The 26,928-nt window shown below is 47.2% G+C and overlaps 1 protein-coding gene and 1 pseudogene across 1 annotated transcript in view; one reads left to right on the top strand and one right to left on the bottom strand.

Moving 5' to 3' along the window:
- Positions 1 to 26,928, bottom strand: part of LOC149325328 (chymotrypsinogen A-like) — a 421,762-nt gene that overhangs the window by 330,114 nt on the left and 64,720 nt on the right. The gene's annotated exons all lie outside the window — the stretch shown is intronic.
- LOC149325335 (uncharacterized) lies at positions 1,350 to 2,559 on the top strand (annotated as a pseudogene).

Below are 26,928 nucleotides of genomic sequence, written 5' to 3' on the forward strand. Positions count from 1 at the left end.
TGCGCGCCACTACACAATCGAACATTGCGTGCCGCAATGTTTCTAAGATACCGCATTGCGGGCATCGGGCGGAGGGCGCCACGCTCCACGCCGCAAGGCGGTCTCTTGTGGGCAGGACCCGCCAGCCTCGCAACCAGCCGAAGTCCCTGATATCTGCAGGAAGTGCAGGTGAGGTCAATTGGCGCCAGCGCCCCCGTCTCGTTTTCTGGAGTTGTTCGCGGGTGAGCTCTGTTACCGTTAGTGCCTCACACACCCTAGAGGGCGGGGTTTCATCAACATCGAGATCGGGCACGCTGGCAGACAACGACGCCAGTGTGTGACGCACATTAACGAAAAATGCCGGCGGCTGTTCGGCTGTAGGGCCAACCACGTGTTGTGTAAAAAACACATTACGCGCTGTACCCAGAAAGTATGCGATGAGTGCACTCCCGGGATAGTCTGGGTTGCGCACAAGATCGCGTACTCTTCGCAAGGCGAGCACATTACACATGGTGCGGATGCAAGGTATACTAAATCCACCCATGTACGATGGAAGGCGCATGAACATTCGTGACACAAGTTCGGTTTTGCCCGCCCAAATGAAAGCGCCACAGGCCGAGGTTAGCCTGCGAGCAAACGTACGCGGCGGATTTGCGACGCGGGCGACAAAAAAACATGCGGCTAGGACTGTGGACTTCATTATATAGCTGCGCTCTGCTATTGAAAGGCGGAAAGTTGACGCCACCGAGAGGCCGAAAATTACAGACCGATCAGCTTACTGTCCGTTGCCTACAAGGTATTTAGTAAAGTAATCTCTAATTGAGTCAGGATAACCTTAGACTTCAATCAACCAAATGATCAGGCAGGCTTTCGTAAAGGATACTCGACAGTAGACCATATTCACACTATCAATCAGGTGATAGAGAAATGCACAGAATATTGTCACGCTGTAGTGACGGCAGTCCAGTGGTCAGTAGAACACCAACAAGACTTGGAAACGAATCTCTTTATTTGGGCTGACTTGGGCCCGCAAAAGAACTGAATCACTCGGCGGCGGCGTATCCAACAAACGTGCTCGTCAGAGGTCGAACTACGAATGCCCGCCGCTCGCGACATCGCTCAATTTAAAGCTGGCAACGAAACTTGGAGATAACAGGTCAAGATCATCTACAGTCATCTGGAACATCGTAGATGCAGCTGTTCATGACTGTGATCAATCGAGATCAGTTAGGTCGCTTCTCGTGCCACGAACTAAAACGATAACACCCCTTTCCTGCGGCCCTGATTGGGAACGAAGGGACACTACAATGATACAATGAGGTGGGCTCGGTGGCTGTGCCACAACACAGTCTAAACCACCCGTCTTCGCCATGCAGGTTTCCTCGCCGATGATCATCTGCGTAATGCTCCCTGCAGCCTTTTGCGGTTCCTGGATGACAGCAAACGAAAGTGCACCCATGCGCAGTGCAAGTGGTGAGACATTCTGCGCTGCACCTACTGACGCCCCCGCACCTGTGCTACTGACTCAAGCAAACTGGACCCTCGGACTCGACTGGAAAGCCCCATCGTCAGCGACAATCTACGGACAGTCTATAAAAGCGCAGCGACCAACGCCAGCACTCTGTGGGCTCGGTGGCTGTGCCACAACACGGTCTAAACCACCCGTCTTCGCCATGCAGGTTGGTAACCATCTGAGTTTATTCTCAAAGAAAACTAGCAATTACTTTTTGATACAGCTTCCGAGCCCCCAGTGTTGCCTTGTTATCAGTGTCGAGTGCTTTAATGTTGTTCGGTCTCTTCTGCTGCTGTGCGGTGACATTGAGAGCAACCCTGGCCCCGATAAGCTCGACACTATCCATAGCGAACTAAAGAAGGTGTCTTCTAGCCAGGCAGAGTTAGTGAATGAAGTGCAGGGGCTTAAAGGTCAATTGCTCTCAATGGACCAGAAAATGTCTAATTTGACCGTACGCCTCAGTGCTCTAGAAACCCACTGTGAAAATCTACCCACACTCCCGTTCAGATCTAGAGGCAATGCAGACCACAGCAACCGAGACTGCTCGCCTAGTTGGTGTACTAGAGGATCGCCTTGACGACGCGGAAAATCGCTCCCGACGCAACAACCTAATCTTCTATGGTTTGCCTGACACTAACCCTTCTGAAACATACTCGCAGTCCGAGGACCTAATAATTCGTCACTGCTCCGAACACCTCGACACCCAGCTAAGTGCAAATGATATAGAACGTGCCCATCGCCTCGGACGCCACTCTGAAGACCGGCAACGCCCGGTCATCGTTAAATTTATATCCTTCAAAACTAAGGAATCAGTTCTTTCAAAAGGTCCGAAATTCAAGGATACCGGTTATAGCGTCGGTGAGGACTTTTCACGTCGTGTCCAAAATTGCCGAAAACACCTTGTGGCTTTTGCCAAGGCAAAGTCTGCGTCTTTTTCCCTGAGGTTCAAAACGATGCATATTGGCCCAAAACGCTATATATTTGATGAATCATCTCAGTCCGTACAAGAGATATCGTAACAATCAACTAATCCTTCCCGGTCATCACGATCTTCCCGGCCTACTCCTCGTGCCAACTTTCCATTATCGGTAATCTTTTACTAACATTCGCAGCTTCCTGCCGAAACGTGATGTCGTGTCAAATCTTGTAACATCATCGGGCAGCAATCTGCTCGTTCTAACTGAAACATGGTTGAATAACGACATCACAGATTCCGAGATATTGTTCGACCTGCCTCATTTTCGTCTTTTTCGCGCTGATCGCAAAGATGCTCGGGGGGAGGAGTTCTGATTGCAGTCCATGAGCAGTTTTCTTGTTCTAGCATTGAAGTCACTTCAGACTTAGAAATTCTATGGATAATGTGCCGGGCATCCCCATTGACAATATTAATTGGTGTATGTTATAGACCACCTCGCAGCAGTCCTGACTTTCCCCGCAAACTTCACAATATTTTAAATAACATGGTTTCCAAGCACCCTAAAGCACACATCCTCCTGTTTGGGGATTTCAACTACCCCAATATCGACTGGCATAACCAGTCTCAGCCTATAGCCAGTCAAGAAGAGTCAAAAGAATTTATAGACGTTTGCCTTAATTTTAATTTAACCCAACTAATCTCCGAACCAACACGTGTCGCAGGGGAAACGGCTAACACACTCGACCTTATACTGACCACCAATCCAGGCAACCTAGAATTCATTACGTGTCTCAGGGAAATCAGTGATCATTAAGTAATCAATGCCAGTTTTAACTTCTCACCTGTAATAAGACAAACTACTCAGAAAACTATTAGCCTCTACAATAAGGGAAACTATGACGCAATTAACACCGAACTAACTAACTTTCTATTGACGTTTCAAACGGATCTTCATACTAGAAGTGTAAACGACAACTGGGTGCTATTGAAACATAAGTTTTTTGAATTGATCAATAAATATATTCCGACACGAAGCTTTTGAAAAAATAATCAAAATCCCTGGTTTACAAAAGCTCTTAAAAAGCTTGAAAATAAAAAAAAACGCGCATTTCGTACAGCTAAGCGTCAAGCAAGCCAGCAGGCTTGGGATAAATACTACGAAACCGAACATACGTACTTGGCGGCGATTAGAAGTTCGAAGCGTTCATTTTACGAAGTTGATCTGCCAAAAATCATAACCGATAACCCCAAGAAGTTCTGGAAATTGATAAACCCGAAGGAAGCACGTCTTCCAACCCTCACTAACAATTCTGGTGAAAGGATGACTGATATCGAATGTGCAAACGTGTTTAACACTGCGTTTTCTTCCGTTTTTACTAACGAATCCGAAGCAACGTGTTTTAGATTGCCTCTTATAATCACCACAGGCATGGACGCAATAACCTTCAACAGTAATGGAATTTCGTGCATAATCGACAAAATTAACAATTCCTCGGCCTCCGGCATAGATGAAATCAATTCAAAGGTCCTGAAAAACACTAAATGAGTCTGTTGCAGCATTTTTTGTTCATTGTTCTCGCAATCACTCTCCGAAGGTACTATTCCAGACGACTGGGAAGTGGGGAAGGTCGTTCCCGTCCACAAATCAGGTAGTACTGATTCACCTCTTAATTATCGCCCCATTTCATTGACAAGTGTACCGTGCAAAATCATGGAACATGTCATTTACTCTCAAATCATGCAATTTTTGGATTCAAATAATTTCTTCCATCCATCACAGCATGGATTTCGCAAGGGGTTCTCCTGCGAAACTCAACTAGCCATTTTTCTACATGATATTCACGCCAACCTTGATACTAACCTACAAACTGACTCCATTTTCCTAGATTTCGCTAAGGCATTCGACAAAGTACCTCATCAACGCTTGCTTCTTAAACTCTCCCAGTTGAACCTACATCCGAACATTATTGCGTGGATTAAAGCTTTCCTCACGCATCGCTCTCAGTCCGTCGTCATTAATAACCAACTTTCCAACCCGCTTCCAGTAACCTCTGGGGTCTCGCAGGGTTCTATTCTCGGTCCTTTGTTATTCCTCATATACATTAATGACTTACCCCAGCATGTCTCTTGTCACATCCGCTTGTTCGCCGATGATTGCGTCATTTATCGCTCAGTGACTAACCATTCTGACCAAGAATCCCTTCAGGCAGACCTGCGCCATGTGCAAGACTGGTGCTCCCAGTGGATGATGATGCTCAACTCTAACAAATGCAAGTGCATGTCCTTTCACCGCCGTCGAAATCCTCTTGTTTTCAAATACACTGTCTGCAATTCCCCAGTTGACCTCGTCCAGTCATATAAATACTTAGGAGTCACCATTTCTAATGATTTATCTTGGCGTTTGCACGTGACTAACCTGATATCATCTGCTAATAAAACACTAGGTTTCTTAAAACGTCACCTACGGGAAGCCCCACCACACGTAAGACTACAAGCGTACATCTCATTCGTTAGAACTAAACTTGAATACGCATCACCCATCTGGAGCCCTCATCAAGAATATTTAACACACGCTATCGAAGCTGTTCAAAACAGGGCTATCAGATTCATTCACTCCTCATACTCGTACGACGTGAGCATATCATCCCTCAAATCTCAGTCAGGTCTAGCTAATCTTTCTACTCGCCGTCGCATAGCCAGTCTTGTCCTGTTTCACAAGTTCTTTTATTCACCACTAAAACAAGAACCATACATTTGCGCACTTCCACAACGCAGGTCCCATCGCATCGGTCATTCTCTTCAAGTTTTGCGTCCACGTGGCCGTACCACTGTTTTTGCCAACTCATTTTTTTCTCGTGCAGCAGCTGACTGGAACGGCCTTCCCCATAATATTGCTGCCATAACATGTTCATCATCATTTTCAAGCACTGTTGATTCCTGCATTTTGTAAACCCCACCCCTTATGTAACACCCTGGAAAAGGGTCTTTAAGGAAAATAAAGTGAAGTGAAAGTGAAGTGAAGTGAATACGTGGCAATATAACCAACCCCTACACTCTAAGAACTGATACTCTCTATGATAGAGTATACCGGCTACTGCACTCTCTTTAGCAGCAGTTTACTCCGCCTAAATTCCCCAAGGAGTGAAACGCCTCCTTCGGTAAAGAGTAAAACTGCGAGCGCACTCCCTCTAGGGCCTGAGGGAGTTGGAGGTTGTTTATTTTCTTAGCTTTTGTACTGTAGCGGAGCCATATATATAGTGACCTGTGACTTGCATCTCATGCAAACTATTGATAAGCAAAAACAACCAAGCAAGAAAGTGCGCTGTGCTCCGCCCACAGAGCCAGACCTTGTACGTAACCGATACGTGCAGTGTACACTTTGGAGGTTATTGCGTTGCATTTATACAGCATATTTGATTTGATTTCAATGGATTTTACGTCCCAAGGCAACTGCGCTGACATCGCGACATTCCAAAGCGAAGTGCACTAACATCGCGCAGTGCATGAGGCTTTGGAGTTTCGCATTCATCGAAATGCGACCGCCGCGGGGTTCTGAACAGTTTCTACCATTCATCGAAGTCATGCACTTCCGTAGAATGCGTTTAAGAAGAGACTGTCATGCTAACTGTAGCAATTTATCCTAAACATTAGTTTATTGCTGTGTGAATATATTTTATGCACTTCGGAACCGCCATTCACATTTTCCAACATCTATTTCAGCACAACAACCTCCAAGAAAAAGCGGTTCGCAGAAACGAGCGATGCTTCTGTTAAAGGAAAACACTTCTGTCAGATCCCGTAAACCTTCGCGGTCGACGGCGAAACATTAGTCTAAACACTTTATATGTCATTCCTACTACGGTATGAATGATCGACGAGTGCTCTAGGGAAGCTACATATCATTTTAATACGAATAATAGTGCATCAGGACACCAGTTAACTCGTTCGCGAAGGGCGAGTCAACGTACTGTGCGCCATGAAATTGCTGTCGAGTAAAGATTTACCGTGGCGTTGTGGCGTTCAGATGTTGCCTTTACTGTTTCATCATTTACTGAGCTGTGCCAACTGTAACCAGCCAGCGATCTACCAATTTAGAGAACTGAACTCGCGACATATACGCACGAAACTGCCACTGAACTCAAAATGTTAGCATATTGCCACGTATCATTGCGGTGTTTGTTCGTTCGCGCTCGGGGCAGCAGGAAAGGGTCGTTATCACTTTTATTCGTGGCGCGAGAAGCAACCAGACTGATCTCGATTGTTCGCAGCCATGAAAGGCTGCATCTAGGTTTTTCCAGATTACCGTAGATGATCTTGACCTGTTATCTGGAAGTTTCCTTGCCGGCTTTAAATTGAGCGATGCCGCGAGCGGCGGACATTCGTAGTTCGACCATAGAGAAAGATATTGGTAAAGAGCGGACACTCGGCGAAATCTGGCCCCAGGAAATGACGCGCAATCCTCCTCCTCCACTAGATAATCTTCCAACTCCAGGATGGCGCCACCAGTCTCTAAACGCGCGCGCGCGCGCGGGCGGGTAGCCGGCGCGGCGGCTCAGACCCATCCGAGTGGCAGACAGCGGAGCATCGTGGGGGCTGTTTTGTGCGCGTGAAAGCGTGCGGCGTATTTGTTCGTGCGGGCAGACCACAATTTTTTTCGTCTCTCTTGCCCTTCGACGCAGAACTCCTCCTGTTTATGACGGCGGCAAGGTGAGAAATGTTTATTTGTGGAAGTACGCTGTATTGCATGCAATTTAGGCGGCCGCGCCGGCCGCCGTTGCCTGTCTGCAGTTCGTGAAGCGGCGCGCTCGCTCTGTGGCCAGCCGGCTGTTGTTCACGGCATTCTTGCAGTTTGTGACAACGTCAAGGAAGGAATGTTTTGTTTTTGCAAAAGTACGCTACATTTCAAGCACTTTATGCAAAATTACGCTGCATTTCGAGCACTCTAGCTTAGTACGCCGGCGCAGTTGTGAAGGGCGCGCGCACGCTGTGTCATGCTACGCCGTGGCGGGAGCGGCGGGAGGAATGATGCTGCATGATGCAGCCTCGCCGGTCGGTGCGTAGAAACAAAAAAAAAAAACCCGCCCACGGCCTGTGGCCCGACGCGCTGTGCCTAGCGGTTAGTTTTGCTTGGTTTCGCGCTTTCTCGGGACGTCACGTTTTTGTATGGCCCCCGACAATATGTAACTTCTTATGGGTGACATTTGTCGGTGTAAGGTTAAAATGTACTTTTTTGAAAGTGGGCGAACGGCGAAGACGACTGTTCCCGCGCAGCAAGTACGGGACCGTAGTTTTCAAGACTGGTGGAAAAAAAAAGATGACGCACGAAAAGCTCAAAAACCTTACTCTTGTAGTACGTATGTATGTATGTAGTACGTGTGAAAAAGTCCGTTATCTGCGCTCGTGGAAACGCACATTTCGCCCGTGCATTGACAACACAGGGATGCGCTTTTGAAAACCGGCAAAAAAAGGCAACGCGTCGGGCTTTCTAAACTCTAAAGAGCTTGAAAACCAAGAACTGTTAAGCCGATAGTTTAATTTGCTATGCTTCTTAAGACATACGTTGCACCCGTGTATTTCTCAGTGCTCCTAACACATTGAGTACATCTGGTTCGTAGTCCGTGTTGTGGCCGTCTTTGTACGAAATATTCTCGAACAAACCGCGTACTCTGCTGTCCACCTAGGTTTTAGAAGGTAGACAATAACGTCGGGGAATGTAGAAATGCTTGCAAAAAGCTGATTGGTATCTGCCGTGTAGTACGGTATGTGTATTGTACTTTGCGCAACGACGTTCAGCACGCGAGTTTCGCAAAAACATGTTTACTCCGCTCGTAATTTCGTTCCCTCGCCGCTTTCGCACCTTTTCACTGTTTACAGAGTTACAATATAAGGTGACTGAGAATGACCATACTTGCGAATTTTTCAGGTGATGCCACCCGTCGGCAACACCTGCTGTATGCCGTGGTGCCGCAACAGGATCACCTTGAGCAGGAGGCCAGGAACCATCTTCCGCATCCCACGGCTTTGTTTGTGTTGCACAAAATAAATGTTCTCATTTCACTCAAAACCTGGTGTCTTTTGTGGAGTGCTAATATTTGGCAAAGGCTGTGATGCAGCTGCGTTCATGGCTGGTCAAAAGCACTCGAAATCTATTTAATTATACGCTGCCAACGGCGCAGCGGGGCGCGGCGTATGCTAACATTCAAACCGCGCGCCCCTGAAACCGGAACCGGAAGTCGTCCCAGGCAGCGAGGCGCAGCGCATGCAGCCATTCAAACTGCGCGCGTTGAAACCGAAACCGGATGTTATGAGACTCCGCCCGCTTGGTGCGCTGCAGTCAAATGGGCCGCTGGGCCCTATGGGAGTGTCCGCTCTTTACCAATATCTTTCTCTATGGTTCGACGACCGACGAGCACGTTTGTTGCTTACGCCGCCACCGAGTTGCTTACGCGCGTGTGCTTGACTGATCAGAGAATTAAGTTCATCTGTTTTGTTTTGTATTTTCTATGTTAAAACAGAAAAAATAAACTTCTCTTTTTACGCCCGAGCTCGTCCAGAACCAGCGAAGTTTTTTTCGGCGCTGGCTTCGTGAGAAGTTTCGACAAGTGCAGGCGGGCCCCGGATCCACTGCGGCCCGGAGGTTCCGCAACCAGCCTCCCCGCCCAGGCGCCGTGCCTTTGCCGGTGCTCGGGCAAACTGTGTGAAGTTCGTGCAAGCAGCAGCCCAGCCGGCCACCCGTGACGTCATGGGAGGCCCGGGACCTGCTGCACCTCCGGTGTTCCGTGCGCCGCCCCCAAAGGCGCACTGTTTCCAGTTCGTAGTTACTTCCGACGCGACGGCTGACGACATCGTCGACGGCATCGAGTCGGTTGTCGGCCCGAAAGGGCTAGAGCCTCCAACACCACGGAGGCATGAAGTTCTGCGTCGCCATAGCCTCGGCTGCGGCGGCAGAGAAGATGCTAGTGGAAGGCGCCTTCAACGTGAATGGCACTTCCGTCCCAGTAGCCTGCGTGGGACCCGCCGTGGTCCACGTGACGGCTTTTCGTGTGCCGCTGTTCGTGGGAGACGCGGCGCTGGCGGCAGCACTGTCCTCTTACGGAAAGGTGCTGGACATCACCCACCCCGTCCTCAAGGGCCGTCGTCACGTCGGCAACGGGACGCGCGTGGTCCGGATCGAGATGAAGCAGGCGGTGCCGAACTTCTTGACCGTCCAGGGCCACCGCGTCATGTTTGACTACCGAGGCGTCCGGAAGGTGTGTTCCCGCTGCGGGCAGGACGGCCACATCGGCGCGGCGTGTCGAACGCCGCGGTGCGCTCGCTGCGAGGTGTTCGGCCACGACACGGCAGGATGCGGAGCGGCTTGCAGGCGCTGCGGTGGAAGCCACGCCACAGCGGACTGCCTGCGGCCACGGTCGTATGCGGCGGCCGCCGCCTCGAGGAAAGCCCCGAGCAAAGACAACGTGGCCACGGAAACACGGACCACACCAACCCTCCGGACGCCTGTTGCCGACGTGGTGCCTACGACCAGCAGCCCGAGGGAGCCCGAGCCCACCCCCGCGACGGAAGTGCCCGTGAAGGAGCAGCTCGAGGGGTCGCCTTCAAACGAGGTGGAGCCGTTCGGTGCTGTTTTCTCGGAACCCTTGCCGCCGCTACCCCGCACAGCTTCCTTCAACACCGAGAGCAGCAGCGGCGATGAGTCGAGCGTGGCGTCGGGCGACCTGGTGGACGTACCGGACAAAGTCACGCCGCTTCGCCTGACAGGCGACTTGACGTGCGGCCAGGTGTCAGGACCGACGACTCCTGGAGGTGCGGACGACGCGCGCTTCCCGTCACCAGCCAGCCACACCCTCCCATCGGCGACCCTGGCGTCGGCATCGGCTTCAGCTGCGAGCGTCGCCAAGACCACGCAGCAACCGGTGAGCGAGGCCACAAGCGCCGACGGCCCCGAAAACATGGACTTTTCCCGACCAGACTTCAAACGTGCCCACCCCCAATCATCGGAATCCGAAGGGACTGTTAACGAACGTTCTAGCAAAAAAGTGCCGCGCGCGCCAAGCGCCGCCCATGGCAGCGCTCTTTAGGTTGTATGCTATGCCGTCGGTGCTCTTGGCAGTCATGGCGGTTGTGCATCTCCTCTCCCTGAATGTTCGGGGATTTCAATCCGTAGACAGACAGAGAGAGGTGATGCACTTTGCCAGGGCTAGGGGCGTCGACATCCTGTTTTTACAGGAATGCAACTTCCGTACTTCACTTGATGTGCTGAATTTCACCACCCGGTTTTCTGTTTTTGCTTATTTTTCGTTGACTGATTTTCATATGTGCGGTGTTGGTGTCGTTTTTGTAAACCCCTGCCTGCGCGCGGGTGCTCATTGCACTTTCGGGCTGGACGGCCGCACTCTTGCGGTCGACTTCACACTAAACCAGCGGCGGGTACGTGCGTTGGTTGTATATGCGCCAGCACGGCGGACTAGTAGTTCTGATTTTTTTGAGCGCCTCGACTCATTCCTCCTTGATCCCTACCCCACTTTCATCGTCGGTGACTTCAATTGTGTACTTAACATCGACCGCGACGTCCGCGGACAGGGTCACGGTCGCCGTTATTGCGGTGCCCCCGCGCTCCGCGATCTCGTGACTCAGTTCCGCTTGTCTGACGCGTGGGTGCAGCTTCACGGGGATGCCTTTGGAGCGACGTTTGAGAGAGCACAGTCAGCGAGTCGGATAGACAAATTCTATTTTCCACCAGAGCTCGCTTCTTTTGTCGTTAGCTGCGAAGTTCTCGCGTTCCCTGCAGGCACGCCGGTGATTTCCGATCACCACCCCTTGTCAGTCAGGCTCGACTTTGGTGAGGACACCCCACGTACTGTTACGTGGCGCATTGACACGAGCCTACTGGCGGACCCGGAAAGCGTGGCGTCGCTGCGTACGGCGTTGGCAGCATCGTGCAAGAGCTTCGTTGCGACTGATTCATGGGACACACTCAAGGCTCGTTGGCAGGCAACTCTGGTGGTGGCCGGTCAAGACCGCAGACGGCGGGTAACTCATGCACTGAATGACACCCTCAAGCGCATCCGTATAGTGCAAAGGGGAGCACCCTTAACCTTTGCCATGAGCGATTACCTGAGTCTACTTAAAGCACGTTACCACGTGTTGCTCTGCCAGTCATCACGGGCAGCTAGTCGTGCACACCAGCTCGGGCGGCCGATATCAGACCCGGCTGTGCTACGACACGTACGCGCAGGCACGGCAGAGGAATTCGCTGCCGCTACTGTGCCTTTTGTGACACTCCCAGACGGCACCCAAAGCAAAACCACGGCCGATATCTGCACGATCTTCGCAAGCCACTTTTCGAACCTGTTCTCTACGGAGAGTTGGCTACATCTTCAGGATGGCTATGACGGGCTTCTACAAAGTTTTTTTGGAAACTTGCCACGAGTAGCTGAAGAGTTGCATGAAAACCTTTGCGCACCAGCCACAAGCCAAGAGCTACACGCCATCCTGCAGAGTATGAATGCAGCCTCTGCCCCCGGTCCAGACGGCATTCCAACAAGTTTTTATTCAAACTTTTTTTACGAGATCCAAGGAGCACTCCTGAAGATGGTCAACGGCTTCCTCGCGGATGGGTTACGTCCAAACTCTTTCCGCGAATGTCGCATCATACTCATTCCGAAAGCGGGCGGTGACCCCTCCGACCCGCAAGCATGGCGGCCCATAAGCCTCTTAAACGCAGATTACAAAATAGTCACATCTTTACTGAACACAAGAATGCGGACGATCCTACCTCACCTAATCCACCGGGCTCAAACCAGCAGTGTCCCTGACCGCTCTGTGTTTGATGCATTGGCACTCACTAGAGACCTGTTCACATTTGCCAGCAGGACGGGCTTCAGCGGGTGCTTTGTTTCACTAGACCAGGCGAAAGCATTCGATCGGGTGGAACACTCGTATCTGTTCGGAGTCCTTGAAGCCTTCGTATTCCCTCCGCAAATTGTCAGCAGGCTGCGCTTACTTTAGGCAGACCTGAATGCTCGCCTCTCCGTAAACGGCCACCAGAGCGCTCCCTTCTCAGTCACCAGGGGCATAAGGCAAGGATGCCCTCTCTCCCCAACATTCTTCGTGTTATGCCTGGATCCACTCATCCGGCGCATTAACGACAGCCCATCCATACGCGGCTTCCCTCTGCCTGGCCAGGGCCAAATCAAGGTATCGGCCTACGCCGATGACGTGTCGCTTTTCCTCAAGGACGAGGATAGCTACGCCGCTTTTTCGCGGCTGTTTCTCGAGTACAGCGAGATATCTGGGGCCCTATTGAACAGGAGAAAAAGCAAGGCACTAAGGTTTGGCACCTTCACACCGAGCTTTGCGGGCGAGGTGGAGTGGGTGCAGGGAGTGAAAGTCCTGGGAGTAGTATTCCTCGCCAGCGGAGAAGTAGCCCGCGAAACCTGGACTAACCTCCGCACGAACGCTGAGAAACGCCTCTCGGTGGCGTCAACTTTCCGCCTTTCAATGGCAGAGCGCTGCTATATAGTTAAGTCCACAATCCTAGCCGCATGTTTTTTTGTCGCCCGCGTCGCAAACCCACCGCGCACGTTTGCGCGCAGGCTAACCTCGGCCTGTGGCTCTTTCGTTTGGGCGGGCAAAACCGAACTTGTGTCACGAATGTTCATGCGCCTTCCATCGTACATGGGTGGGTTTGGTATACCTTGTATCCGCACCATGTGCAATGTGCTCGCCTTGCGAGGAGTACGAGATCTTGTACGCAACCCAGACTATCCCGGGAGAACACTCCTCACATACTTTCTGGGTACAGCGCGTAACGAGTTTTTTTCACAACACGTGGTTGGCCCTACAGCCGAGCAGCCCCCGGCATTTTTCGTTAATGTGCGTCGCACACTGACGTCGTTGACTGCCAGCGTGCCCGATCTGGATGTTGATGAAACCCCGCCCTCCAGGATGTGTGAAGCACTAACGGTCGCTGCGCTGACCCGCGAACAACTCCAGAAAACGAGACGGGCACGCTGGCGCCAACTGACCTCAGCTACGCTTCCTGCAGATGTCAGGGACTTCGGCTGGCTGCGAGGCTGGCGGGTCCTGCCCACAAGAGACCGCCTTGCGGCGTGGGGCGTGGCGCCCTCCGCCCGATGCCCGCAGTGCGGTCTGCTTGAAACTTTGCAGCACGCAATGTTTGAGTGTGTAGTTGCGCGCACAATTTGGACATTAGTGTCACGCATGTTTTTAACCCGCCTGGAAGCGCGCACTAGTTCTCCCGAAGTGTTTCAAAATATGCTCTTGTGTGTCGGCATGTTCGTTTTGTGGCGGCAGCGTGGAGTGGCATCCTTAAATGGGCGTCCGCAAAGAACAATGTTCCCAATGTTGCAGCGCCTGCGCACGCGCCTCTTTGAACAAGCATGCATGGACGCTCTGTCAATGAGCGAGGCTGAGTTCTTGCGCAAATGGTCGACATACTTTATCGTCCTGCGCGGCGGTCGAGTATCGGCATTTCTACTGCATTACTGACGTGCTCAGTGCTGCGTCACTGAGCATGTGCTTGACAGATCAGAGCATTAAGTTCATCTGTTTTGTTTTGTATTTTCTATGTTAAAACAGAAAAAATAAACTTCTCTTTCTACGCCGCCACCGAGTGAGTCAGTTCTTTTGCGGGCGCAAGTCAGCCCAAATAAAGAGCTTCGTTTGCAAGTATCTCTGGTGTCTTCCTGACCGCTGGACTTCCGTCACTACAACGTGACATCTGGCGGAGGTGCTGGGTAAGCCGGGTTCGTCGCACATTCGATGCTGATGAGAAGCAATCGGTGTACCTTTGAAGAAGACTGCGTATTTGGTCTTGTCTGCTCCGGGGTAATGCCGGGTTGATGTCGAACGTGGGTTGATGGCTTTGGTCAGATAGTTCTGCGGGCTGGTCGGGTAGGGAAAATACGTCTCTGATGTCTGCCAGCTCGTCGAGGAAAGCGATCGTCGTACCTTTGTTTAGATGCCGGTATTCTTCGGTGAAGTTGGTTAGCAACACCTGGGCTTGGCCATTTCGGATTTCAGCGACTCCCCTCGCGACGCCCAATCCTCGATCCAGGAGTAACTGGGTGTTCCCCTCGATAACGCCTTCGGCATTTTCGATGTCTCCAGTACCTATGCCGACGAGAACACTTGATCGGGGTGGCACGCTCAATGCTTCATCGAGGACGTTTAAGGCAACGTGATGAGTCTGGTCGCTTCTCGCGCCACGAACAAAAGTGATAACGACCCTTTCCTGCTGCCCCGAGCGCGAACGAACAAACACCGCAATGATACGTGGCAAGTCTTCGGACAACACTCGACGCAATGCTCCCGCACGTTTCCGACGAAGACAACCTCGACGTCGCCGCCTACCTTCATCGCGCCGAGCAAGCCCGAAGACTTGCGCGGCTTCGCATTCAAGACCAGCAGCACACCGACGCCCGACGCTACAATCTGCGCCGACGAGACACGCATTACAAGCCAGGTGATCGTGTTTGGATATGGACGCCAGTTCGCCGCCGTGGATTGAGTGAAAAGTTGCTGCGACGCTACTTTGGCCCGTACAAGGTTCTCCGTCGCATCGGTGACCTCGACTACGAAGTCATCCCCGACGGCACGACAGCATCTCAGCGACGCCGCACACGCCCGGAAGTCGTACATGTCGTACGCCTGAAGCCATATTATGAACGCTAAAGGACTGGAAGTTTTCATTGTCCGTGTTTATTTTCATTTTAAAGCATCGAGACGATGCTTCTTTGGAAGGGGGGTAATGCCACGTATCATTGCGGTGTTTGTTCGTTCGCGCACGGGGCAGCAGGAAAGGGTCGTTATCACTTTTGTTCGTGGCGCGAGAAGCGACAAGACTGATCTCGATTGTTCGCAGCCATGAAAGGCTGCATCTAGGTTTTTCCAGATTACCGTAGATGATCTTGACCTGTTATCTGGAAGTTTCCTTGCCGGCTTTAAATTGAGCGATGCCGCGAGCGGCGGACATTCGTAGTTCGACGATTGACGAGCACGCTTGTTGCTTACGCCGCCACCGAGTGAGTCAGTTCTTTTGCGGGCGCAAGTCAGCCCAAATAAAGAGCTTCGTTTGCAAGTATCTCTGGTGTCTTCCTGACCGCTGGACTGCCGTCACTACAACGTGACAATATATAACTACTGAAAAGCATTACCACTCATCCCAAGTATAGGCGCGAGGTAGCGCACTCGGCTCGCAATGCAGAGTTTCCCGTTTCGAATCCTCCCTCCGACGCAGCTTTTTTTTCCCACCCATTCGTAATAAAGGGGTGTTTCTACTCCTGCAGAGGGAGTGCGCCTAGCAGGAGTGCGGCGACTCTGGAAAAAGGAGTGAAATATGGGACAAGCGTATACTCCATCGAAAGGAGTTCCCCGCACTCCTTTTGTTCTTAGAGTGTATATATAGCCTTCATTGATTACGGGAAAGCATTTGACTGCGTGCAAACCTCAGCTGTCATGCAGGCATTGCGGAATCAGGGTGTGGAAGAATGTCATGTGAAAATATTCGAACATATTTATAACAATTGCACTGCTACTATAGTCCTCCATAAAGTCAGCAATCCAATTCCATTAAGTAAAGGTGTCAGGCAGGGAGACACGATCTCGCCAATGCTGTTCACCGCCTGCTTATAGGAGGTATTCCGGCGCCTGAAATGGGAAGAGTTGGGGATAAGAGTCAATGGAGAATACCTGAGTAATTTGCGATTCGCTGATGACATTGCCTTGCTAAGCCAGTCATTACATGAACTGCAAAGCCTGATCTATGAGTTAGACAGGCAATGCAGAATGGTGGGGCTAAAAATTAACATGCAGAAAACCAAAGTAACATTCAACAGTCTAGCAAGAGAGCAGCAGTTCGCAATTGGTGACACGGTGCTAGAATTGATGATGATGCACAACCTTTGTTGATGATGATGCACAAAAAGCTGAGTTCTTTAACAAATATTGCAGCTCTGTTTTCAGCTCTGAAATCGAACATGCTGACATGAATACCCCGAGTTTCCAGCCAGTGGCGAGTGTTATGGATGATGTTGTGATCAGCATCAACGGTATACAGTCTCTGTTGCAGAATCTGAACATTGCTAAGGCTGGTTGTCCTGATGACTTGCCAAACAAATTCTACAAACTGTGTGCTGAGTCGGTTGCACCCTACTTAAAGATAATTTTTGAAAAATCGCTTGAAGAATCCTGCCTTCCAGATGACTGGAAAATTGCAAGTGTTGTGCCAATCTACAAATCTGGCCCTCGCAGCACTGTATCAAATTATAGACCGGTATCTCTAACTTCCGTTGCGTGCAAGACACTCGAACATATTTTGTGCACCAGTATAGCAGCACATATGGACGCACATTCATTGTTTAATCCTCGTCAGCATGGTTTTCGAAGGAGCCTATCGTGTACTACGCAGCTGACTGAATTTGCGCACGATCTGGCTGAGGCACTGGACAGGCAACTTAGCGTGGACTGCGTGTTTTTGGACTTTAAAAAGGCCTTTGATACCGTGACGCATTCTTTGCTAATTCAAAAAATGTCTTTTTACAATATTAGCCCTCAAGTGATATCATGGGTAAAAGATTACCTATGTTTACGGCAGAAGTTTGTGGTTATGAATGGCACCGAGTCTCAGAGTGCAGGTTGTGTCTGGTGTTCCCCAGGGCTTCGTGTTAGGACCACTATTGTTCCTGCTCTACGTGAATGACATTGGTGACGGAATAGTATCCCAAATGCGGTTATTTGCGGATGACTGCGTTCTTTATAGTGTTGTCACTAGTGATCGAGATGCTGAAATGTTCCAAGAAGATTTGAACAGAATCTCAGAGTGGTGCGTTAAATGGAATATGAATTTGAATTTGTCCAAGACTGTCCATATCAATCAACTTTATCAATCAACTTTATTCAGCATTTTTGTCCTGAAACAGAAAAGAAATGCTAGGGTAGGAGCAAAAAGCCACAAACTCAGTAGCTTGACGAGGCTCCCACCCCTAACTGACAAGGCCAACAGACTGTCACGTTATTACATATATATATACAGACACACATACATATATATATATATATATATATATATATATATATATATATATATATATATATATATATATATACATGCAGGACTTACAACCAGTGAGAAAGAAAGTATGCAATGGAATGTGCAGTAAGACAGGTGCTTTATCTGAAATAGTTTTGATGTGAGAAATGAACATGTATCTGTGTTAACTCGTCGCAGACTATTTATACATATTAAGATTACAATTCAACGCACAGAAAATGAAAGAAACATATCTAGCAGGAAAACAAAAAAAAAACAAAATCGCGTCAGCAGCTCCAAAGGGTCAAATATAATCGGGTGTACACAAGTTCACATAATAGAAGCAGGAAAATAGACGATGATAAAAAGATAAAATACATCCGCAGTACAAAAGCAGTTTGTGTCGGAAAAACATAATTAAACTCATATGTCTTCAAGAATAAGGTGTTTCTGCCACTTGTATTTGCTAAGGTTATGTATATCTATATTTTTATTTTGTAGGAAATTCAAATATGTAGGCATGTGGTACTGCAGCATGTGCCGACCCTGATTAGTGCGGGAAGAAGGTATAGACCAGTGTTCTCTGTTTCTGAATATGTAGGGCACTTCTAAAGGTCGATGTAAATTACATAAGTTGAGGAAAGCTTCGTTGTTAGTTTGAATGCTGTGTTTGTACTTCATAACAAGGTTAAGTTTATGTATGTGGTGTATGGGGAGTACATTAAACGAAGCAAAAAGTTGTCTTGTATGGGCGTCATATGAGGCATTTGCTACATGACGAATTGCTTTCTTTTGTAATAGCATCAATTTGGTAAGGTTGGATTGAGTTGTGTCTGTCCATACAAGACTGCAGTAGTTAATATGGGGAGCGAAAATTGAATTATGAAGGATTAACTTAATTTTAGTCGGAAGCATCGTTCTAAACTTACACAGTACGCCACAAGCTCTTGGCAGGTTTCCCGCCACGCGTTCCACGTGGGCATTCCAGTTTAGATGTTGATTGAACGTCACACCCAATGTTTTTATTTCTTTAACGACTTTTATTTGTTCGGAACCGAGTTTTATGTCGATATCCCGACTGATAACCTTCTGTACAGGAGTAAATAATATGGCTCTTGTTTTAGCAACGTTAATTTGTAAACTATTTATTTGAGTCCATTGAGAGAATTTTTCAAGTGTAACATTTGCGAAATCAGTGAGTTCTTCAATACTGGCTGACTGGAAAAAAATGCTTGCGTCGTCTGCATAAATAATGTAAGATGCAAGTGTGCTGGTGTTTACTATATCATTTATGTAAATATTAAATAAAACCGGTCCGAGTATACTGCCTTGCGGCACACCTGAAGTGACATTTAATAGGGAAGAGTGAGCTTTGTTAATCACGACGCATTGTTTACGGTGGTTTAAATATGACTTGAGAAGGTTACCAGAAACTCCTCGAAATCCATAATGCTCTAACTTTGTAGATAAAATTTTGTGGTCAATTCTGTCGAATGCTTTCGAGAAATCGATCAGAATACCTAGGGTCATTTTGTTATTTTCAAACCCTCTAAGGATTAATTCCTTCTGCGTCAACAAAGCTAATTCAGTGGACATACCTCGACGGAACCCGAATTGCTGTGGAGATAAAAGCTTGTGCTTATCACAGAAACCGGTGATTCGCTTGCATATTATTTTTTCTAGACCTTTGGAAAAAACGGGTAACACTGAGATCGGTCGATAATTTGAAAAGTTATTTTGATCGCCTGATTTATATATCACTCCTACTCTTGCACACTGCATAATATCTGGAAAGGTACCAGTATGTAAACACATATTGTAAATGTGACAAAGAGCTGGAGTCAGCAGGTCTAAGACGTATTTAACGGGTTTAATTTCAAGATCATCAATGTCCCAGGCTTTACTATTCTTTAAGGACATAAAGGTAGAGTAAATTTCTTCATCAGTAGTCGGTTCAAAAAAGGCAGATTTAGGATTGGGTGCATCTAAATATTTTTTAATTTCAGCGCTGTCTTGTATAAGTGTTCCCGAGGAAAGATTTGTAAAGTATTTGTTAAACTCGTCCGCTAGGTCCTTCCCTTCTAGTGTTTTAGCATTTACTGTTAGTTGAAGTACTTGATTGTTACGTGTGCCAGTATTCAATAGTTTGTTAAGTTCGCGCCATAGAACATCAGTCTGACTAGTTGAATTGTTAAATAAGTTTTCAAAATATGCATTTTTTGTTTACGCAAAGTGGTTGTGACAGAATTTCTGTATTTTTTGAAAGCTGAGAGGTCATCTAAGCTCCTTGTCTTCACGAACTTTGCGTATAGTTGTTCCTTTCTCTTAATCATTTTAAAGCACTCATCTGTCATCCAAGGCTTGCGTAACTTTTTAGATTTGTTTACAGTTTTCAGCCTAAAACATGTGTGATAGCATGACTTAAATAATGAGAGAAATATTTCATATGCTTGCTGAGCAGTTTTGCACGCAAAAACCGGACTCCAGTTTAAACTGCTTATTTCATTCCTAAACACCTCTAGGGTCCTGGAACTTATATCTCTGACAGTGTACGAATCGGAGTGGCTAATCTTTCTCTTAAGAAATGTATTACATTTGTAGATCATGTATATAGGAAGCTGATCACTTAGTCCCGTAATTATTCGGCCCGACTTAACACAGTCACTCTTATTATTAGTCACAAATACATCTAAAAGGCTCTCTGAATGATCGGTGATTCGTGTTGGCTCTTTTATAACATTGCCACAAGATAAAGAAGTAAGCAAAATTTGAAATTCACGCGAGGCAGCAGTGTTACCCAACAGATTAATGTTACAGTCACCACCTATAATGATTTGCAGCTTATTTGTAATTGTGAAATTCAAGAGCGATTCTAAAAACTTAAAAAAGCGGTTTATGTTCCCATTAGGTGGTCGGTAAATGACAGCAAACAACTTATTTTCACTTTGAGTCGTTATAACCTCGTAATCAGCATTAATTTCAGAAAAGTCTGGCTGTACAGCACATGCAAACTGTTTTGATACCAGCTGTAGTACACCGCCACCACGTCGGTGGGACCTATTCAGAAAAAAAACTCTCGTATCCTGGGAGATTCAAAACATCAGCTGTAGAAGAATACCACGTTTCGGTAACCATAATAACTTGAAACTTGAAACGGAATTCGGCAAGAAACATAACCAGTTCGTCGTTTTTCTTTCGCGCACTTTGGGCATTGCAATGCAGAACACTGATATAACTGTTGCCAGAAGGACAGGTAACATCGTTAGGAGCAGCCATCAAAAATAATCAGACAAGTACAAAAGAGCAGGCCGTAGGCACTCAGGGAGAGGCGGTTGCATTGGGAGAGGGGGTTGCGCTGCGCATCTTATCCAGGTCGGACTCACAATCAATTCGGATAACTCGGGACGTTTCCGTTTTCCGTGCGTAAACCCTGCCGTTCTTTACCCATGCGTAACGCCAGCCCACCTCCCGTTTCCTGCCAATTGTCATCCCAAGCAACTTTTTCATTTTTGGCCACAGATGCTCATTAACAAAGACAGACTGTTTCTCTGAGAAACCTAGTTCATCTGCACCGAACCGAATTCTCAGTGCTTTCTGAAGAATGGCATCGCGCTTAGCGCGGCTGTTGAATGCTACTACAATGTTGCTGTTTCTATTCGTGTTTTGCTGCGACCTTTCTTCGACAGTATCGTCGTCGCCGTCTTTCTGGTCAGCGGCAGTGTTTCGCACAGGCACCCGGTGGCAGATTTCAACATCTTCTTGCGTTATAGATTCGCCAAGTGCGTCACCAAGCCTGCCAAGAACATCAACCAAATTTTCGTTTTCGTCCTCAGGAATGCCTTTAATCTCAAGGTTTTTTTTCCTCGAGTACTGATCCTGTGCGGTGATCCGCACAGAGTTTTCATTTGCCATCTTTTTTAGTTGTTCATGTTCTTTGATCAGCTCCTCATTTTTCACTTTCAGAGCGGCATTCTCTTTTTTCAGATCAGCACAGTCTCTACGAAAGTCCTCGACATCTTTGTTCATGTGCTCTAGACTAGCCTTCAGTTCCCTTATTTCTCTGCGCATTTCACGCTTGAAATCAGCTATCTCAGTTCCCATGGTGAACAACAAACACGTTTACACTGGTCGCAGGTAATAGCAACTGGCAATAGCAACTGGCAGCAGAAGCAACGGGAAAGACTTAGAAATAGTAATGCAACAAAGTTGCGAGAATTCCAACCTGCGAAACAAGCAGAAAATGAGCGTGTGCTCGGTCCGTTGCGTCCGCTGCCAAGTGTCTCTCGAAGCCGCTGCGTCGTCCTTTTCACAGCCTCGGGTGAAGACGATGGTCACGTGGTCAGACGTAGGGGGCGTCTCCGGCGTCCAGCACAGTCGCACCAGTTCGTCAGTATCAGCTGTTTTGTTTCCCGCTGGCTTGCACTTGATATGAGGCGTATGTGTTCACGTGCGCCTGCGAAACAAGCAGAAAATGAGCGTGTGCTCGGTCCGTTGCGTCCGCTGCCAAGTGTCTCTCGAAGCCGCTGCGTCGTCCTTTTCACAGCCTCGGGTGAAGACGATGGTCACGTGGTCAGACGTAGGGGGCGTCTCCGGCGTCCAGCACAGTCGCACCAGTTCGTCAGTATCAGCTGTTTTGTTTCCCGCTGGCTTGCACTTGATATGAGGCGTATGTGTTCACGTGCGCCTGCGAAACAAGCAGAAAATGAGCGTGTGCTCGGTCCGTTGCGTCCGCTGCCAAGTTTACAAGAAAGAAAAACCCTGATCTGTATTCATATGTTATTAGGAACACAATGTTAGAACAGGTATTCGAATTTAAATATCTAGGCGTTTATTTTACTCCTGATTTGAGCTGGCGCCGTCACGTCGGTTATGTCTCTGCTAAAGCATGCAGAAACTTGGGATTTCTTCGCCGAAATGCAAGCACTTTTCCACTGTCATGTCGTGACATTTTATTCAAGACTTATGTCAGGTCGGTTCTGAACTACGCGTGCACTGTCTGGGACCCGCCTACTGCTAGAGATAAAGATAAGTTGGAGAGGGTGCAGAACCTTGCCTCTCGTTTCGTGTCTGGCACTCGCGGGGCTCGTTACAGTGCATCGCGTACGAAGGATGCACTCAATTGGGAATTGCTTGACACGCGCCGAAAGAAGTTGCGTCTGAAGCTATTTCATGCTGTTTATTATTCAACTGTTCGGGTTGAACGCAAAAGGTATGTGCAGGAGCCTTTTTATAGATCCAACCGTGTTGACCATGTTTTTAGTTTGGTTTTGGTTTTGTGGGGTTTAACGTCCCAAAGCGACTAATGCTACGAGAGACGCCGTAGTGAAGGGCTCCGGAAATTTCGAACACCTGGGGTTCTTTAACGTGCACTGACATCGCACAGTACAGGGGCCTCCAGAATTTCTCCTCCAAAGAAATTCTAGCCGCCGCGGCCGGGATCGAACCCGCGTCTTTTGGGTCAGCAGCCGAGCACCATAGCCACTGAGCCACCAAGGCGGCACCATGTTTTTAAAGTCCGCGAATTCGCGGCAAAAACTAAATTGTTTAAAATGTCTTTTTTTCCGAAAACCATTAGAGAATGGAACAGACTACCGAGGGATGTTGTGAGTGTGACATCAAATGATGCGTTCTTTCGTTCTTTAATGATGTGATGCGATTGTGATGTGTTCTTTTGAAGTGAGATGTACATGGCGATCGCTTTATGCTTGTAACTCTGCCTGCGAGCGGAGGTGTCATGTGTGCTTCTTTTTTGTACATTGCCCCCCCCCCCCCCCCACTGTAATGCCACGGCGCTGTGGGTTCCTTACTAAATAAATAAATAAAATAAAGAATATGTCTATTTAGGGCAGGTAGTGACAGCTGATCCGGAGCATGAGAGAGAAATAACTAGAAGAATAAAAGAATGGGGTGGAGCGCATTTGGCACGTTCTCTCGGATCATGAATAGCACTTTACCAATATCCCTCAGGAGGAAAGTATAGAACAGCTGTATCTTACTGGTACGCACATACGGGGCAGAAACGTGCAGGCTAACAAGGGTTTAGCTTAAGTTAAGGACAACGCAGCGAGCTATGGAAAGAAAAATGATAGGTGTAGCGTTAAGACATCGGAAGCAGGCGGAGTGGGTGAGAGAACAAACGCGGGTTAATGAGATCCTAGTCGAAATCAAGAGGAAGAAACGGGCTTGGGCGGGGCATGTAATGCGAAGGCAAGATAACCGCTGCTTCTTAAGGGTAACGGAGTGGATTGCAAGAGAAGCCAAACGTAGCATGGGGCGGCAAAAAGTTAGGTGGGTGGATGAGATTAAGAAGTTTGCGGGGATACAGTGGCCGCAAGTGGCAAAGGACAGTGTTAATTAGAGAGACATGGAAGAGGCCTTTGCCCTGCAGTGGGCGTAGTCAGGCTGATGATGATGATGATGCATAGAAAAAATAGTATTAAACAACTACACTGGAGAGATAATAATAACTTTATTCACATCATGCATACATTATGCCGGAGGACTGCGGAAAAAGCTGTCTTAATGGTAGCTTGATAAGGCCACAGGCCCCCGCACTGGCAACATCACACAGTGGTCACCAAAATATATAACTAAACACAGAAATTCGCACTAGTTATTTTGAGCACAGAGAGGGGAAAAAACATAAAACGACGGCATTCAATGTTTCAGAAACCGCGTTACAGGTCAAGAACCACAAGTTACATGCATTGAGATTCTACCACACATCGTAAAAAAATAAAAATAAACGTCAGCATTCACAATCAACCAAACAAAAGTTATTTCATTGAAACAGATAACCTGTACAAAGCATCATTAGGAAAGAGAGCATAAAATTCCGACAAGTGTTTATCGCCGGAAATGAAACTACAACGAGAGAACTAACGATATTAAATTTTTTTAATTACTAAAGTGATCACGAAGTTTCTTGAAAGTAATGTTCTCGGTTCTATATTATCCTTATACAGTGCGTTTAACAATCTTGGAAGCCGTTTTTTTTAGCATTTGCAGATACGTAGTCCTGCACGTGTCAGCTTGCCATCGCTCAAACTTTCATGTGTTATATGTAGTGGAGTGAGTGTTTAGGTTTGCTAGGTGGCTTAAAAAACGTATTATTCTTCACCTCCTTTTTATATTGTTTGCTGAGGCGGTAGTAATTTGTCTTAGTAACAGGTAATACATTATATGCTGCAAATAAGGGTTCAGAGGGATAGCACATAGGAACGTTTGCAACAGCACGTAACAACCTTTTTTGGAGAATATGAATTTTATGAAGATTTCCTTGTGCTGTAGAGGCCCAAACTAAATGGCAGTAGTTAAGTCTTGAACAAAATAAGGCATTATACAGTAACATCATTACATTAAAGGGTAGTATACTTTTGTTTCGGTATATCAGTCCAACTACTTGCGAGATTTTCTGTGCTAAATAATTGATACGCTCATCCCAATACAAGGTCTCGTGAAAAACACCTAATGCTTTATTACAAGGTACTATTTCAACTGGGGTTGAATTTGGTAAGACACTTTCATGTATTGCTATGCTTCTCTGTCTGGCGTGAAATAAAACAGCCTTTGTTTTTTGTACGTTTATTTTTAAAATATTTTCTTCTGTCCACTGTTCTACCTTAGCGAGAGTTTCGTTAGCATGAAGAATTACTTGGTGGGTTCTTTTGATGACAAAATACACTTGCACCATCTGCGTTGATGACAAATTTCACTGCTGGAGCTATACTGACAATATCATTTATGTAGAGATTAAAAAGAAAAGGCCCCAGGATACTGCCTTGCGGCATGCCACAAGGAACTGCTAGAGAATTTGAGTAAAACCCTTCTATGTCTACTATTTGCTTTCAATTTTTTAAGTATGACTGGATTAGCGAGGCAGCTACGCCCCGAAACCCATACCTTTCTAGCTTCTTAAGCAGCAAATCATTATTGATAAGGTCAAAGGCCATTGAAAAGTCTATAAATATGCCTAGTATGACGTTTCCTTTTTCAATATGGTCTAAAATGTACTCTTTTGGTGCAAGAAGTCCCGATTCAGTGCTAAGGCCTTTACGGAAACCATACTGGCAATCAACTATTATATTATGTTTCAGTTCAAATTTTGAAAATCGCTTGAGAATGATTTTCTCAAGTGCGTTTGACAGGACAGGTAATATGAAAACTGGTCGGTAATTTCCCATATTATTCTTGTCACCTTTCTTATACAGTACCTTCACACGAGCAACCTGCATTTGGTGTGGAAATACCGCTGGTGCAAGGCATAAATTGAATACATAACTTATGCAGGGTGCAAGAAAAGAGATCACATATTTCAAGGGCTTCACTTGCAACCCGTCAATATCAATAGCGCTGCTATTATTTAGGCTACCTATTACTTCTGTTACCTCGGCGGCGCTAACAGGATCAAGAAAAACTGAGCTGCTATTGCAATAACTATTTTCTAGGTTATTATGCACTGTAATTTTACCAGCAGTGTTCACAATATGATTAGTAAAAGAATCAGCTAACGCTTTGCCTGACAACTTGGTGCCACTGTTTTTAATTTCGCGAACTGACTCATTCCTAACGTTGTAGTTTAACAGTGAGTGTAGGTTACTCCATAGCGCATTGGACCGTCCAGAAAGTGAGGTGTGCTCGTTTCACCTCTTTATCTAAACGATTGCGGTAAGTTCTAAATTTCTTGAAATCTTCTGGGTCCTTGCTCTTAATAAACCTGCTAAACATTGTATTTTTCTCCTGTATTTTCGCTGCCAGGTCAGGGGTTATCCATGGTTTACGGATTTTTGTGTTTTTCTTCGGCTGAACAAAAGGGAAACAGTCTGCATATATGCGTTTAAGAATACTACACAGTTCCTCATAAGCTGCGCATGCATCTGTTTTCTTATACACATTATCCCATGATGTTGTTGAAATCTTTTCTAGAAATAAGGAAAGATTCTGCGGCGTAACACGTTGTATTAAATTTGCGGGCGAATTTTTCTTTGTGCGGAACTTTTTGCTACAGCACAAAAAGAATAGGGATGTGGTCACTCAACTGAGCCGTTAGAACACCTGCTTTGATTCTCCCCAGTGTTATATTTTTATCAAAAACATCAATTAATGTCGACGTATTCAGAGTAACTCTTGTTGGAAGAGTAATGACATTTACAAGGCCATTCGCCCTCAACAGAACATCCAGTTTAACTTTTGCGGAATCACTGCTTAACATGTTTATATTTACGTCACCACCAAATATAACGTCTAAGTGATAATTATTTACAAATGAAGAGAAATAATCTAAGTATTCTAAAAATGGGGTCATCATTCCATTCGGAGGTCGATAACAAACCGCAAGTACAGTATTTTGTAATTACAACGATAGGAATTCATAGTCATTTGTGCTTATACAGAAAGTTTCTAGTAACTCGCAAGTGAAATTACTTTTGATCAAGATGCACACCCCACCACCGCGACCACTAGCCCAAT

Source organism: Amblyomma mixtum, chromosome 10, assembly GCF_055824585.1.
Source record: "Amblyomma mixtum isolate Tamu chromosome 10, ASM5582458v1, whole genome shotgun sequence".
Taxonomy (NCBI): domain Eukaryota; kingdom Metazoa; phylum Arthropoda; class Arachnida; order Ixodida; family Ixodidae; genus Amblyomma; species Amblyomma mixtum.